This window comes from Marmota monax, unplaced genomic scaffold (genome assembly GCF_021218885.2).
Source record: "Marmota monax isolate L192 unplaced genomic scaffold, Marmota_monax_Labrador192_F-V1.1 WCK01_AAM20220418_F8-fsc00133, whole genome shotgun sequence".
In the NCBI taxonomy this organism is placed as follows: Eukaryota; Metazoa; Chordata; class Mammalia; order Rodentia; family Sciuridae; genus Marmota; species Marmota monax.
The window spans coordinates 3118880-3135400 of record NW_026694821.1 but is presented as its reverse complement, the minus strand read 5'-3'; the positions used below and the strand labels follow the sequence as shown (position 1 = coordinate 3135400).

The following is a 16521-nucleotide window of genomic DNA, read 5'->3' as shown; positions in this document are numbered from 1 at the left end:
ACAATCCAATTAGAAAATAAGCAAGAGACAAAGAGATACACTTCACTTAAGATACCGATGACAGCCAGGTGCAGAGGCAAATGTCTGTAATCCCAGCAACTCGGGAGGCAGAAGACTATAAGTTCAAGTACAAGTTCAAGGCCAGTCTCAGGAAATGATTGAGGCCCTAAGCAACTTAGTGAGACCTGTCCCAAAATCAAAAATAAAAAGGGCTGAGATGTGGCTCAGCACCCCTGGGTTTAATCCCCAGTACAAATAATAATAATAATAATAATAATAATAATAATAATAATACAGATAGCAAATAAGCACATGCAAAAATGTTCAACGAGAAAGTAAAACAATAATAATGTATCACTATCACCACACACCTATCCAAATGGCTAAAATGAAAAATTTTGACAGCACCAAATGCTGGTGAGAATGTTACAAAATAATTACTCATCCAGTTGCTAGTGGAAATGTAAAATTAGCCATTCTGGAAGATAGTTGCTCCCCTGGGTATTAACCAAGGAAAATGAAAACTTATGTTTACACATACATTATGTTATGAATTCTTATAACAACAATATTCAAAATAGCCCCAGATGTCCTTTGAATGGGTGAATGATTAAATGAACTATGGAAATTCATACCATGGAATTTCTGATCAACAATAAAAAGGAAAGAATTATTGATTCATGCAAAGACCTGGATGAATCTCCATAGAATAATGCTAGGTGGAAAAAAAAATCTTTCCCAAACTTACTACATAATATATGATTCTATGTATTTAACATTCTTGAAATAGCAAAAGTATAAAAATAGATAGCAGATTAGTAGTTGCCAGGGGTTAAGGAAGGGTTGAGGTGGTATAAAGGCAGTGTGTGGTTGTAGTGGTAGAAATGTTTTATATCTTGACTATATTAATGTCCATGTTCTGGTTGTACTGTTATACCTAGCTTTGCCGTATGTTGTTATCATTGGGGAAAACAGGGTACATGCATTTGCATTCTTTCTTCGAATTACATGTGAATTTATAATTATCTCAAATCAAAAAAAAAAAAAACAAAAGAAATAAGCTGTTAATTTTTTTTAAATTATGGATTCAGCAAAGAACAGGAGACTATTAAGTACAAACAATAGGGCTGGAGTGTAACTCAGTGGTATAGGGTGTGCTTAGCATGTATGAGGCCTTGAATTTGATCCCCACCACTGCAAAACAAACAAGAAAACTAGAAATAGAACTTAAAAAAAACTTAGAAAATAAATATTGTTAAAATTAAGGACTTTTTAAAAAATTTATTTTATACTTATTGGTGGACACAATGTCTTTATTTTACTTTATGTGGTGCTGAGGATCGAACCCAGTGACTCATGCATGTTAGGTGAACGTTCTTCCTCTAAGGACTTAAGGACTTGTTTTTTATTGCTATTTTTGTTGTTATTTGTTTTTTATTGCTATTCCAAGTTACCATAAATTTAATATTTTTGTGATAGTAGAAGCAAATGTGACTCCATTTTGTTTTATGACTTCATCCTGTAAAACAACCATGCCAAGTAGAAAGGTCATGACTGGGGCAAGATGTTCTTTTCCTTTTGCTATAGACACCTTTAAGAACATGGGACTACCTAATGGGGCTCTGTTTCTGTAACTGGGGTGACTGGGCTGTGATTGGTTAGGCTTCCTGCCGCTAGACTGCACTCTCCCGCTTCTGTAACCTGGCTTGCTTGCATTGGCTGGACCCCCCAACATTCCTTTTGTGGTTTTCAGGCTTATAAGGAGCGCCCTTGCAATTGTTCGGGGCTGATCAGGGGAACAGCTTTATGTTCTGGTCAGCCGCCACTGGTGTGCTTCAGTAAAGGCTTGATTCGATTATACGTGAGTGGTCTGGAAATCAGTTTATGAAACCCCAGGATGAATCTTTAACTATAACATTTTAATATTATCTTATGGTTCTGAAAGTCAGCTTTTCAAAATATGTCTCCTGGGTTAAAATCAAAGTGTCAGCAGAACAGCAGTTCTTGGCTCACAGTTCCTTTTCTTTATCTTCAAAGCCAGCAGTGTTGGCCAGTTCCTTCTCAGGCTGCTATTTTTCTGGTCCTTATTGGCCTCCTTCTTCCATTTAGGTGGACCCTTGGGATTACAGTGGGCCCATCTCAATAATCCAGCATAATTTTCCAATCTCAAAGTCAGCTGATTAGTAACTTTAATTCCTGCAACTTTAATTAACTGCAACTTCAGTTCCCCTTTGCCATATTCACATGTTCCAGGTTTAGGATTGATACCATGATAGGGGGTCGGGGTCACTATTCAATCTACCACACATAGTTTAAAAACCAATCCAAGCCAGTGTGTGCCTATAATCCGGCTGCTCTGAAGGCTGAGTCAGGAGGATTGCAAATCTAGACCTTATCTTAAAATAAAATAAAAAGGGCTGGGGGTGGGGAGTAAAGCTAAGCCTCGGGTTTAATCCTTAGTATTACAAAACAAACATATGATAAAAATTCAAACATCTACAAAATAACATTTGAAAGACTTGAAATTATTCAGAATGCAGCAGGAGAAACCAGATTAGAAAATATTAAACGACAGGTTAAAATACATAAAAGATTCAGTTCAGAATCCTAGAGGAAGTTTTTTGGGTTTTGTTTTTTTCCTATGAGAGGCTCATATAAGGATAAGATGGAGGAATTAAAATCTAGACTTCATTTTTGTACTTGCAAGTTTTTTTTTTTTTTTTTTTTAAATATTTATTTATTTATTTTAATTCTCGGCGGACACAACATCTTTGTTTGTATGTGGTGCTGAGGATCGAACCCGGGCCGCACGCATGCCAGGCGAGCGCGCTACCGCTTGAGCCACACCCCCAGCCCTGTACTTGCAAGTTTTAACCCCTTGTGTTTGCGAAGTTTCACTTTTGAGTTACGATCCTGCTCTCCTTTTCTCAGAAGCCAGCCTTTGTTTGGAATTTTAATATGCCTAAGTATATGTGGTCACCTGATCGAATGCACTTCTTCAGTGTGAATAAGTGACAACATTTTATGGCATCGATAATGTGTTTAAAAATATCAGGCAAAGTTATTAGCATGTTAAAAATTCCTTTACAACTCAGATAGGAAATGAAAAGAATATTAAATATGCATTGTTAATAACAAGCTTAAGGACACACAAGAAGAAAAGCTAAGATCTTTTTTTAAAAAGTCTAAATCAAAGTCTATGCTCAGTTGCAAATTTGAGTACTTTGAACTAGTTTTCACCCAGGTGGAGCTCACGTGCCATTTTAACCAGAGTTCCCCGTTACGTCCAGGCATTGACTCTGGTTGCTCTTTAGGGGGCGGGCCTTGGCTCCCAGAGGCCGTGGCCAAGCTGTCACGACGAGTTCCCAGCTTGTCACCCCTCGGCGAACTCTGAGGCTTGTCCACTCGCACTTGTGCGGTGGCGCGGGCCGCGTGTCTTTCGGCACAGAGCGCCCCTCGAGGTTTCGGCGCCAGTCCACCCTGGCCCGCCCCCAACCGGCCTCGGCCTCCCGCAGAAGCCCGCCAGACTCCCGGCGCCGCCAGAGGGGCGCGGCCGCAGCAGCCGTCCCGACCAGTTCCCGTTCCGGGACCGCGAGGCGGCGGTGCCTGCTCTGCCCTAGCGCTGCTGCCGGCGCGGCGCTCCCGGGGCCTCCGCGCTACCGCGGCGACTGCGCTCCCGGCGCACCTGGCGCTGGGTCTCGCCTGCAGCCGCTGCCTGTTCTGCAAACTTGGCCAAGTAAGTCTTAGGCGATCGCGCGAAGAGACGTGACGTGTGTTGGGGTCTGGGGCGCCGCAGGCGAGGAGGCGCACAGGGAGGCGAGATCTGCTTGCGGGTGGAACACAACAGTGCTCTGGAAGAGCTCGGGTGGACGAGGTAGAGAAACCCAGGAGTTGGAGAAATGCCGCCAAAGTTCAGAAACGGCACTGAAGCTCAGGGGAGATGTTTATCCAGCTGTGGTCTAGCTGGCCTTCTCTGTACTGCGGGCAATTTAGAGTCACCTGGGGGGCATTTTAAACATCCAGATACCCAGGCCACACCCTAGATCAATGCAGTCAGAATCTCTAGGGTGGGACCCAGGCGTCTGTATTGTTGAAAAGCTCCCAGGGTGACTCCAGTGTGCACCGGAGTTAGGACCAGAGGACCCAAGGGTGGCTTCCAAGAGAAGTTGGGAGGGCTGATGGGAGCCTTCCTGGAGTCCAGCCATCAGATACGCTGGCTCCTTCCAGTGCCCTGTTTGGCCCTGAATCTGAGGTAGGACTTCCCTAAGTGTTCAACTGGCAACAAAATTAGGAAATGAGACAATGCTTGGCAGGGTCGCTGAATATCATATGAAAAATTGCTTCAAGTGTGCAATCTTTTGGTACACGGAACACAGAATGATAAGAATGATTAATGATGCTCTTTTGGTTCTGCAGTCTGTGAAATGCCTGGATTGCTGGTTTTTTGAAATTTAGTCTTGGGAAGTCAAGTGCACCCTTGACAACTTTAACACCTTAGGCCCTAAGGGTGAAACCAGAGGTGTATTTGCCTGAGGGTGGGGTTGGTCTTCCCTTGAAAGCTCTCAGTTAAGATTTGCCTGTCTCTGCCTCAGAAGTTAGAAGTGGATTCTCTGTCCTCACCTGGGGGTAGACCCCAGGGGCAGATAGCTGTAACTCGGAAGCAGAGCCATTGGACAAGGGTCAGGCAGCTCCCCAGATGTGCTGGGCAGGTGAGAAAGGTAGATTTAAAACCACAGTAAAAAGGTAGAAGAGGGGTCTTTCAAAGGTTGCAAGAAAAGAGGGAATGGAGGAATGTTCAAGCTTTGGAGCCCACTAACCCTAAGTTCAAATTCAGATTCTGACACTTCTGTGATCTCAGACCTTTGGCAAGTTACTAGACCTCTCTGAGCCCATGTTCGATTACCTATGGAATAAGAGTAAAGTAGGAGCTCTCTCCAGAGGCTAACATCTTTTAGTGACATGATGTATATCAAACATCAGGCAGGACACATGGCAGGTACTCTGTCATTGGTAGTTACTAGTCACAGTAGTGGTAACTTGTGTCCAACAATTGTTTATTTTATTTTATGATAGTGTTGGTCCAGAAGGTGTCTCCTTCAAAGTTTTATTCCTGCTGGGCCTGGTGGCATACCCCTGTCGTCCCAGAGGCTTGGGAGACTAAGGCAGGAGGATTGTGAGTTCAAAGCCAGCCTCACCAACTTAGCAAGGCCCTAAGCAACTCAGTGAGATCCTGTTTCTAAATAAAATACAAAAAAAAAAAAAAAGGATGTGGCTCAGTGGTTAAATGCCCCTTAGTTCAATTCCCAGTACCCTGCAACCACCAACAAAAGCTGGTCCTGCTCTTCTCCCACCCTGCTGCCCTGCTTAGGGTATCTTCCTCCTCAGGTCTTTGAGGTCTGGGTCATCAGACTACTAGCACTCTACCACAATCACCAAGAGGGCTAATTAATGGCTCTACAATACAGGTTTATTCCATGTGATAGAAATAAATTTCTTCACAAAAGAAAGCTGTCCTGAATCTTCAGTCTTCCCGCACCCCACTGCCTCCTACATCCCCAAATGGCCTCCAATGGGGGCTGTCAGCAGAGACTCCTGTGGCATACATGTGTATCTCCTGCGGGCTGCCATCTCAGATCATGCACCTGCTGTTCCTGTTTTGCTCCTGACTCTTGGCCTAGGGGCAGTGACTCTTTCTTTGATGACCAAAGACAGTCAGAAATCTAGATCATGAAGCCCAAATCCTATAGCTGCTGATGCCTGCACTCCAGCCAAAACTTTCACCCCTCATTGTGATGTGACAGTCACTTTGATAGCAACAGCAGCAACACTGTTTAGACATTACAAATATAAACAGTGAAGTCATAGAGGTATGAAGAGTAAGGTTTATAGTGTCTGTGTGATCACTGATATTAGCTTAAACAAGATAATAGGACCTTTTATCAAAAAAAAAAAAAGTTTCACTATTTGTTAAAAATCTAAGATACAAACCTAGGATTTGAAGTTCAAGTTACCAGTTTCTTCTACAATTCTTTTTTTAGGAGGAGTGGAGAGTTAGACAAGATGAAATTAACTAACATTTCTACTTGTGCTGAATTTTTGTCATGCAGAAGCTATAGGTATTTTGCAAGTTTCCAGGCCCTGGTATTTTTTGTTTTTTTTGACATCTTGGGGAAGTCAATTGCATGTCACACAAAGGACCTTCTTTCAGCCATCTATAGGTCTGAACTTGTTTCTGGGAACACTCTTCTTCATTGCATCAAATGCTCACTGAGTTCTGGCATGGGAGCACAGGCCTGTAATCCTAGTGACTTGGGAGGATCACAAGTTTGACGCCAGCCTGGGAAACTTAGCTAGACCCAGTCCCAAAATAAACAATAGGCATGGGGGCAGGAAAGATGGCGGAATGAGATGGACATCATTACTCTCTTTACATGCATAACATTGTGGGACGCTACATTGTGTACAACCAGAGAAATGAAAATTGTGCTGCAGTTGTGTACAATGAATCAAAATGCATTCTGTTGTCATATATACCTAATTAGAATAAATAAATTTAAAAAAATGAAAATGGCTGGGGCTGTAGCTCAGTGGTAGAGTCCCTGGGTTCTATCCGCAGTACAGGGGTGGAAGGAGTATTTGTTGAGGATAAGTGTTCTTTCCAAATTTGACTCTTGTGGAAAGTACTGTGTAGCTGCTACCATTTCAGTGAATTGATGGATTTTACCCAGTGCTAGAAAGTTTATTGAAGCAAGATATCCTGGCTTGGATTCTTGTTGAGAGGCCTGCCCTTCCAGCATCGACTGTGGGGAGCTTAAGAGCACTGAGAAACCCCTCCTGAGAGGGTTTGGAGAACAGAGTCTGCTTTATTGCACAGCAAAAATATCTTTTATAATGGGCTGGGGTTGTAGCTCAGAGGTAGAGTGCTTGCCTAGCATATGCAAGGCCCTGGGTTCGATCCTCAGCACTACATAAAAATAAAATAAAGGTACTGGGTCCAACTACAACTAAATAAACAAAATATTTAAAAAATAGCTTTTATAGTGGGTATGGGCCAATTTACATATAACATTCATGATAGGCCAGAGGTGATACACAACGTATCATCTTACAAAAGTACAGACACCAAGAGTTCAGGAACTGCCACTAGGCTGACCTTGCACCAACAGGAGAATAACTTTTTGTCAAAGGAGCAAGGAAATGGCGCTTGCCAGTGTTCTGTCCCAAAACATAGCGGTTCTATTGTTCTGTGTTAGGACTTCCCTGCTGCACAATGAGCAAGATAAGCATTCCTCCATGAGGGTCCAAGGTCAGGCCCTGCAACAGATTCTTATTTCAACTTGAGTTTTTTCTGGAACTGTCACACACCAAGCTAGGCAGATGGCTACACAGAGGTGGCCAATGCAAGTTCTCCACCACCTTTCCCTTTGCCTTCTCCGCAACTTCTGGAGCCAGCTGGGGATGCTGTTACTCTTAGGGCATCTTTTCTTGGTCCTTTGATGGAGCAGAATTCCCTGAGAAGAGATGGCTTCTATGCAGCCAGCAAGGTGATTTTATGTCATTACAATCAATAGGCTACTCTCTAGTAAGCCACCACTTTGGAATTTGTTTAGCTGAGAAGTAATTTTACTTTAAATTAGAAAAAAAATATATAGTTTAAAGGGATATTAAATAGGTCAAGATAAGGAGCCAGGTCATTACCAATTAATTGAGTACCAGATTAGCACCAGGTTCTGGTAGATTAATATTTTAACAAAACATGAAAATTTATCCCTGTGAGTTTTATTAAAATTATTTTATTAAACAAACACCCCTTGTATGTTTGAGAATATTGATGTCCCTTTTTTGTTGTCTCATCACCACGATATAAGTTAGGGCCAGAGGAACTGGGAGGATGTAGTGACTGGGTATTTCCAGAGCCACATGCGACTGGAGAGGGCAGTCATATCTGGCTGAGGAGACTCCTTACTTGGTGAGAGAGATGATGATGTACTTGGGAGAATATCACACATTGCTCTTATTCCCAAAAGATTAAAGGTCTAATAACAGGAATGACCATGCTTCATTTGAATACATTCCCAAATTTCTTTCTATGATCTTGGACCAAACCTTCTGCAAGGAACTGTGTAGAAAGCTAGGCTTCTTTTTTGGGTGTGTGTGGGGTATCCTAAGTCTTTACAATATAGGACCACAGGCCCCTTCACTGAGAAGGCCATTCCTGACCCCACTTAACAAGACCAGTGTTTACTGAACATGAAACCAGCCATGTTGGTGATTTCAAGTGGAGATATGAGATCTATAACAAATGCCAGGCAGACAGGATGTAAGTGGGTTTTAGAGCCAGAACAAGGATCCCTCCCTTACCTTGTTTCTTAACTAACTGTGTGACTTTGGCTAAGATCTTTAACCTCCCCAACTCTCTGTCCACCTTTATAGTGACTCCTTTCTTACCAGGTGCTTGAGTATTGATGACTAATCTCTGTGAAGCTCCAAAAACAGGAGTTAGCTCTTGGGAACTGGTGATTGTGACGGTGATGATAACTATGACAGCTGTTTTGGTTCCTGTGCTGGTTTTGCCATCAGCTACTGGTGTGACTTTGAATAAAGTACTTGATCCTCACTACCTTCAGCTTTTGGTACAAAATGGGGATAACTCATCTGTCTGGAAAGACTGGTCTGAGACTTAATTTGATTAAATGAAATGATGATGCATCTGATTTAATAGACCCCGAATAATAATAGCAGACACTTACATTGACTTCCTGCATACCAGTAAGGCTTTAGAGCTTTTAATTTTGGTTTTTAGCTCATTAAATCTTTCCAACAATTCTACCCAGTATTTATCATTCCCTCCATTTTACAGATGAAACCACTGAGGCTTTATTAGGTTAAGTAGCTCAAAGTTGACAGAGAATAAATGCTGTTCCCAGGACTTGAAGAAGGTAGGGCCCCTGTTATTTTTTTTAATTTATTTTTAGTTGGAGATGGACCCAATACCTTCATTTTATTTATTTATTTGTTTGTGGTGCTGGGGATCAAATCCAGTGCTTCACACATGATAGGCGAGTCCTCTAACTGAGCCACAACCACAGTCTCAGAGGGCCCTTGTTCTTAACCTCTGCCCCAACTGCACAGTGAGCAGGGCTTAGCCTCTGCTGGTCCCACCCACCTGCCCTGGCCACCACTTCCTAAACAATTAACTGGTGGGAGAGCACCTGTTCTGCTTAGAGCCCTGTTTCTGGACAGAGGGCCCCAGCTTCCAAAGAAATGGCTGCTTATGTAGTACCGTCGGGGTCTCCTCCTTTTGCCCACTCGGGTAACTTGTAAACCTCAACCATTTCTTAGAGTGTGCTACCTAATATCAGCTAAAAAAAATGAAAAACAGAAGCCCCTGATATTGATATTGATATTGACTGATGCTATTAGGATGAATTATTGTGTTTGTTTTACAATAAGTGCCATCTGTGTGCACTGAGATTGTTAGCCTGTGTAAAGGTACAGCAATGCATACCTTTACCCAGACGGGTATGGGGATATTTAGGAGCACAGAAAACAGTCCCAGACATCCAAGGATGGGATTCAGGTGCAAAATTGATTTTTGCAAAATTGGCCTTGAGGAAGATATAGGAGAACATTTTGGTCTCTAATTCTAAAATAGAATTCCATCACAAATTACGGGTGGCTCTTCTAATTATACCCCTTTTACTGAAATCTCTTACCTTCCCTTACTCCAGTGGCTATCTCTTCTTCTTGAAATCTCACCAACTTCCCAGGGGCCTATGTCCATGGAGCTTGGGAGCTCAGAAAAGCAAATTCTCAACTGAGCAAGTGATGGATACTTTAGCATTTCTGTGAAGGAGGTGACAATTTCAGGCTTTCCCTGCGGGATGAAGCATTTTGCTGGCTCCCCAGCCTGGTGTTGAAGAGTATTAGAAAGCTATTTGTAATTCCTGGTTCCTGCTGGCTCTTTGGGGCTTCAGCTCTTCAATACATCCATTCAATCAATATTATCAGGCGGTCCTGCCAGGACCAGAAGTCGACTAAATACTTGGGATGCAGCAGTGAATGACACAGACCCAGTCTCAGGCCAAATGGAGTTGGCAGGTGACTGGAGGCTGTCTTTATCACAAATCCATGGATCGGTGGCTTCAACAACAGACCTTAATTTCCTACAGTCCTGGAGGCTGAGGGCATGAATGTTGGGTGCAGCACATTCAGGTATACAGGTAAACCCACCCTGGCTTGCAGATGGCCTCCTTATTGCTGGGTCTTCATGTGGCAGAGAAAGAGAAACAGAAAGCAAGAGATCTTCCTCATGTCCCTTCTTATAAAGACATTAGTCAAGAGGGCTTTACTCTCAGGACTTCATCAAAGATGCATCTGCATCTTTGTGAAGCCCCACCTCCAAGGACTTGGGGATTAGGACCTCAGCATAGGAACTGTGAGGAACACAGAATTTCCATCCATAGGTGGTGGGGGGGGCAAACAAGAAAATATTTAGTCATCAGTTGTGGTAATGTTACTGGGAATAGAAGGTTCCACTATATTTTGGGAGGCAAAGGTTGGTGAAGGAAAACAGATTTATGCAAAATTGGCCTTGAGGAGAACATTTTGGTCTCCAATTCCCCTTTTCTAGAGACTCAGGGGTGTGTGAACAGTAGGACAAAAGGCAGGAAATAAACATGTACATTCCATGAGGCTGTGCTAGTCAGGAACATGTTGCAATTCATTTCTCCCCTAACACCCCCACTAGGGGGTAGCTTGATAGCTTCTAGTTTCCATTCTCAGCAAGAGGAAACTCCAGATGGGGAGAAGCTGTTATGAAGAAATAGCTTTTATTTATTTACTTTGGTACTGGGGATTGAACCCAGACACCCTTTATCACTGAGTTACATCCACCGCCCTTTTTTTTAATTTTTCATTTTGAGACAGGGTTTCACTTAGTTGATGAGGGTCTCACTAAGTGGCTGAGGCTGGCCTCAAACACCATCCTCCTACCTCAGCCTCCCGAGTCCCTGGAAATATAGATATGTTCCACCACACTCAGAAAGTTGCTTTTAATTTTAAAGTTGTTTTTAATGTTAAAGGGACTCTGTTTCAGCAAGGCTTTAAGTGGAAACTACAGCATGCTGTGATACAAAAGATCAGAGCTGTGCCAGGATCAGGACAGTGTGGAGTTGCTTCTCCAAAAACTAGCCTCTTCAACTTGGACTTGGGCCTGCACCAAAGATACAGATGCAGAGAAGAGTATGCTTGAAGACCAGAGGTCTCCCAGGATTGGGAGTGGGGGGGAACAGAGAGGCCTGGTGAGGCCTGAGCCTGGAAGCACAGAGAATAGCTAGAGAATGAACCAAGCTCAGGCCAAGCAGAGTGTCTGGGAAAGAGGCTGGGTAAGGAGTCGAGATTTTTTCCCTAATGTTCAGTGAGTGAGAAGCTGTTGAAGAATTCCCCCCCCCCCCTTCTTTTCCCTATCATTAATCTGTCCAGAAAAGGTAAAACATCACGGCAGGGGGCATCATGGAGGAAACTGCTCACCTCATGGCAACTGAGAAGCAAAGAGAGAAAGGAAGGGTTTAGGGTGCCAGTATCCCTTCAAGGACACACCCCCAGTGACCTAACTTCCTCTAATGAGGCCTCACCTCTGAAAAGTGAGGTCACTACCTCCCGGTGCCACAGGCTAGCTAGCAGCCAAGACTTTTTAGTATACAGGCCTTTGGGGGACATTTAGGATGCAAACTTTAACCTCCGTGAATCTATTATTGCTTTAATCCATGAATGGATTATCCCATCATGAGGACAGAGTCCCCAGACCCTGTCATTTCCAGAAGTTCCCATATGGCTGTGCTGGGTGTAGCCGAGGGGTAGAGCACCTGCCTGGCATGTGTGAGGCCTGGCATGTCCCCGGCATGAGAGAAAAGGAAAAAAGCAGAAAAGAAAGCACATGACGTTGAGGGTTATGTTTCCAACACAGACTTTCTGGGGGACACGTGTTCAAACCATAGCTACCCCTACCTCTGAAGCTTTGTAGACCTTGTGTTCAAGTGTGAAACAATTCTGGAAATAGACATGGCACTTTTCAATTTCTAGACAAAGGAACCAAGGCTCAGAATAAAGTGAAAGAGGGCAGAACCAGGATTTGGAGCCAGATGTGCCCAGCCCACAGCACCAGCTCTAGAGTTTTCTGGGTCAGATGAGTTTGAATGGGTGGGGTCCTCCTAAGTACCCCGCATTCTTCATCAGGAGCCTCAAGGGATGGTCTGGTGGCTTCTAATCCTTCTAGGCCTCTGGAAGCAGAAACAAAAGACTCCAAAGGGTGAAGGGGGGGGAGTTGGGGGAGTGGGGTCAGGTGTCAGTCTTTGTGAACACAAAATGCCAGGAACCCCCTGGGGAAGGGGCATCCACAGAAGGTTTTCAGACATCTATTCTGCCTCCCAGAATTCCTGAAAGGGATGCTTTCCCCACCCTATCACCTTTTTATTTTTTTATTTTTTGGCACCAGGGATTGAATCCAGGGGTGCTTAACCACCGAGCTATATCCCCAGCCCTTTTTAAAATATTTTATTTACAGACAGCATCTCACTAAATTGCTTAGGGCCTCGCTAAATTGCTGAGGTTGGCTTTGAACGTGTGATCCTCCTGCCTCAACATTCAGAGCCTCTGGGATTACAGGCGTGTGCCACGGGCCCCACTCTATCACTTTTGAAACTTCAAATTACACTACAGGTTGAAAAATTCAAATTCATCTACCAGCAGTTGAATTTGCATATACTTGGAGGTGTGGGGTTTGGAAGAAGGACATTCTTTATTTGAAGCTCGGGTGACTGGAAAAGGTTCCTCTATACAGGGCCAAGCCCCTACCAGAGCATGCTGGCTTGCTTCTGACATCTGCATGGACCACTCCTCCTCCCTCAGTGGGTCTTGGCTGGTCACTGGGTCTTCTCCATAAGCTTGGAGCTCTCGCAGTAAGCAGCCCTGGCCCAGGCTGAGTGGGCTCCATAGAGAACGGTCCATGGTTTGTGGTTCTGTCAAAATCTCAATGTCTGATTGCTACTCAGGGCCAATGCACATGAACGCCAGGTAGTCTGGCTGAGGTCTGATAGATCTGTGTCCCAGACGCTGGCTGGCTGAAGTAACATGTTCAAATGGGGTAATACAAGTCTTCAGCTAAGCACTTTGGCTAGCAGTCAGCAATGTTTATTTGCTCACAGCCAAGTTCCAACTCAAGCTTCTGTGGTGACTAATACATTTTGTTCCTGTGAACTGCTTTTCACTGGAGAAGCCCAGACACTTTCTGTGTCAGTCCTAAATGCCACCTCCAGATGTCCTCGGGCTTCCAGATCTGCCCTTTGTGTAGTGCTTTCTTCTGCATAAGCACTTAAGCCTTTCTGAGTTCCAGGACCTGGGCTTCTTATTCAAGACTCTTATTTGCTATCAGTTGTCCTTACCAAGATGTTTTTATTCACTGGACCCTCAGAGATGAACCCCATGCATGATGTTTTTGAAACTCTTGTTTTTCAAAGCCTGGACCAAACCAGGAAAGGGTCAATCCACAGTTGCCAACCAACCCCGTAAGGCACTGCAGGGAGAGGCTAATTACTAAGCAGTGGGTATTTAAACAGCCAGCAACTGAACTGATAATACTTTGGAAACTGAGAGCTAGGCTCTGATTCACCTTTTTAAGGCAGTAGCTAATATGAAAGGCTTAGAGCAACAGGAAATGCTGGTGGTCCTACAAATGGGAACTTATACAAATAAACTTAGCAGTTGGAATTCGCTAAGGGGGATTGTGAACCATGGAAATGCACATATTCTTCAGTGAGTGTGATGAAGCACTGGCTGTAGGCAGTCGGGCCAGATCCATTCATTCGATGGTTTTTCTCTAGCACCCTATTTGTGCTAGAGATACAATAACTAAGCACATGGACGCCATCCCTTATAGTCAAATGCTGAGCCTCAAAGATTCCCCGGGCAGAATTCCCAGGTCACTGTGTGCCCAGGGCTGATCTAAACCCAGAAGATGCATCAATTCATTGCATCCTCATGGTGATCCTATGAGGTAGGTGCTCTTATTATCTGTGTTTTGCAGATAAGAAATTACAAGCACAAAAGGGTAGTGTTATTTGCCCAAGTCACACAACTAGTGATTAGGGTCTTTGCCCTTCCCTGCCACAATCAATTGATCAGAAAGAATGATCAGTGTAGGAAAGAAAGTACCACCTCCTCTGAGAGAGGTGGGATAAAGTACACCCTTGCTGTAGAGGAGGGACAGGGTGAAGTGGGACCACTGCCCTTTTCCCACTCTGACAGGTATCAGTCCCCACTGGGAAATGGCAAACTCTTACCTGCTAAGGGGGCTACCCTAAACAGAAGTAAGCAAAACAAGCAATTGCCTTGGTGCCAGGAGACCTGGATTCTAGTTTTGGTTGATCCAGACAACTTTCTGTGCTGCTGAGGGCCTCAGTTTCTGCATCTCTAAAATGGGTGAGTGGGTCAGCATTCCAGTCCACTCTGGGAGCCCAGCAGAATGGAGGGGCTGGCCCTCCATGCACTGTGAACAGGGTTTCTTGACCAGAGAAAAGAGCTACTTGACTGGAGAATGCGAGGCAGCTGCTTGGCTTCTCCGAAGGTCCAGGCAGCTGCGAAGGGACGTTCTGCATTTCATCATGGTCCCACCCTGAGTGCTTACGATGACTGTGTCTGCATTCCTTCCTTTGTGGGCAGAATGACAGTGTCTGTGTGTCTGGGGTTCAGATTATACGGTGCTTTCTCATGAGAGGAAGATGGAGGGAAGGAGAGATGGAGAGGGGAAGGGGATAGAAGAAGGGAGAGAAACTGAGAGAAGGCATATTGAGAGGGATTGACTGGCTTCTATCTGCTTTGAAGTTCTGAGGGACTAAGTGCTTCCTGATCCTTAAAGTAAATGAGTGTTAATGGAGCTTCAAAGTGTCCAATAGTCACTATAGCTTCATGCACCTGTAGTTTCCTGCTGTGGCAAAGGCACAGGCTGAGCTCGTTTTCCAGGTTAAGTTCCTTAATGAATTGAAAACAAAACAAGAAAACAGAAGAAATGCCCCCCCCCCCCCCAATGTGGATTTTTGAGGATTAAGCTGCAGAGAAAGCAGGACCCAGTTTGAGTTGACGGAGCCTATGTGTTCCCTCTATAGCTCTAGCATAGTGTATAAAAACAGGCTGGGCATGAGCTTCCTGTTGGAGTGCTCTTGGGATGGGTTAGTCCTCTTGCTTCATTCTTGGGCATCTTGAAGGATGGTGGAGGCATGTCATTCACATGATCACCTTGTCCCTGAATATCTGGGTTCATGTCAACTGATTCAGCGTGATTATCTTCATCATTTGCAAAACTCCTCTCAGGAGATAGTTTTGTATTAAATTCACCATCATGAATGTTGTTAATGAGAGAAGCAATTTCCTCAAGGAGAATCCAGCTACAACCCTTAGCATTTATGGGTATATATTCAAATTGTGCTTGGGGTTATTGTTAAGTTGCTGGGGCCAGAATGTCCTAATGACATACTGTCATCCTGATACTATGAACCCCAAGGTGGGTAGGCTGGAAATGATGGTTATAACTTATTTTAATGAATAAATAAATGCTACCAATTATCTCTTTCAATCCTCCATGACTGTGGTGGACAGAATATCTGGAAGCCTATTTGGCAAGTATGGCAAGTTCTGGGTTTGCTGTGGATGTTTCTGATGGCTAGACTCCAGTGGTGGTGTGTTCTTAACAGAAAGGGAGACAGTGTTTATAGTGGTTCCCTGGGTAACCATTTGAATGGGAAGCAAGTATGGGGTGGGGAAGATTAAAGTCCATTTGGCATCACACATCTGCTAAGAAATTGAAATTGAAACACCACTTGGGGTGAGAATGGTACACGAAGGCAGCTGAGCTGAGAATGTTTTGCAGTGTGATTTACAGGAAAAGAAGGGGAAATGATAAAACATCTTGGGAATCAGGAAGCATTTCTTCAGTATGGTGTTTTTTGAGGCCCTTGGATTAAAAAAAACAAAAACAAAAAACCTACTTGAAAGTCATCTTTGTTGACTTTTGCTCTGTGCTATTTTTGCAGCTATTGATTTTTCACTTTAGATTCCTTATTTCAAACCAGTCCATGAGTTGATAGCCTTCTCCTAAATCAAAGACAAAAATACTCCTGCTCACACTCAGAACAAGCTCATCAGATTCACTGTGATATTTCCCCAAACCAGGAGGAGCTTTTCACTTACTTCCAGTGCACAGGAAGAGCCTTGTGCCCATGTGTGTTTGGTTTTAATGAACCATTGTTTAGTTTAATGAGCACTGAGCATTTTTTTTTTTTCTAGCTGGGAAGGATCTTTGAGTCGAGGTGATTTCCTTAGGACAGGGTGATTGCCAAAATGCCTCCTTTAATGGAGTGGGTTTCTGTCCTGTAGAAACTGCAGTCTCCTGAGGGAGAGAGAGGACTATGGTGAGCTTCCTGGGCTAGACATCTTAACTGTTCCTCCTCTGCTTCCAATCCCAGTGGC

At 43.9% G+C, this 16521-nt stretch overlaps 1 protein-coding gene across 3 annotated transcripts in view; it reads left to right on the top strand.

Annotated features, from left to right (window-relative positions):
- The first annotated feature begins 3326 nt into the window (after nucleotides 1-3326).
- Nod1 (nucleotide binding oligomerization domain containing 1) overlaps nucleotides 3327-16521 on the top strand; it is a 79116-nt gene continuing 65921 nt past the window's right edge. For 2 of the 3 annotated variants that reach the window (XR_009225094.1, XM_046425997.2), the window contains exon 1: nucleotides 3327-3736. The gene's annotated coding sequence lies outside the window, so the exon portion shown is untranslated. The remainder of the gene's footprint in view (nucleotides 3737-16521) is intronic. The other variant, XM_046425996.2, reaches the window with a different exon arrangement.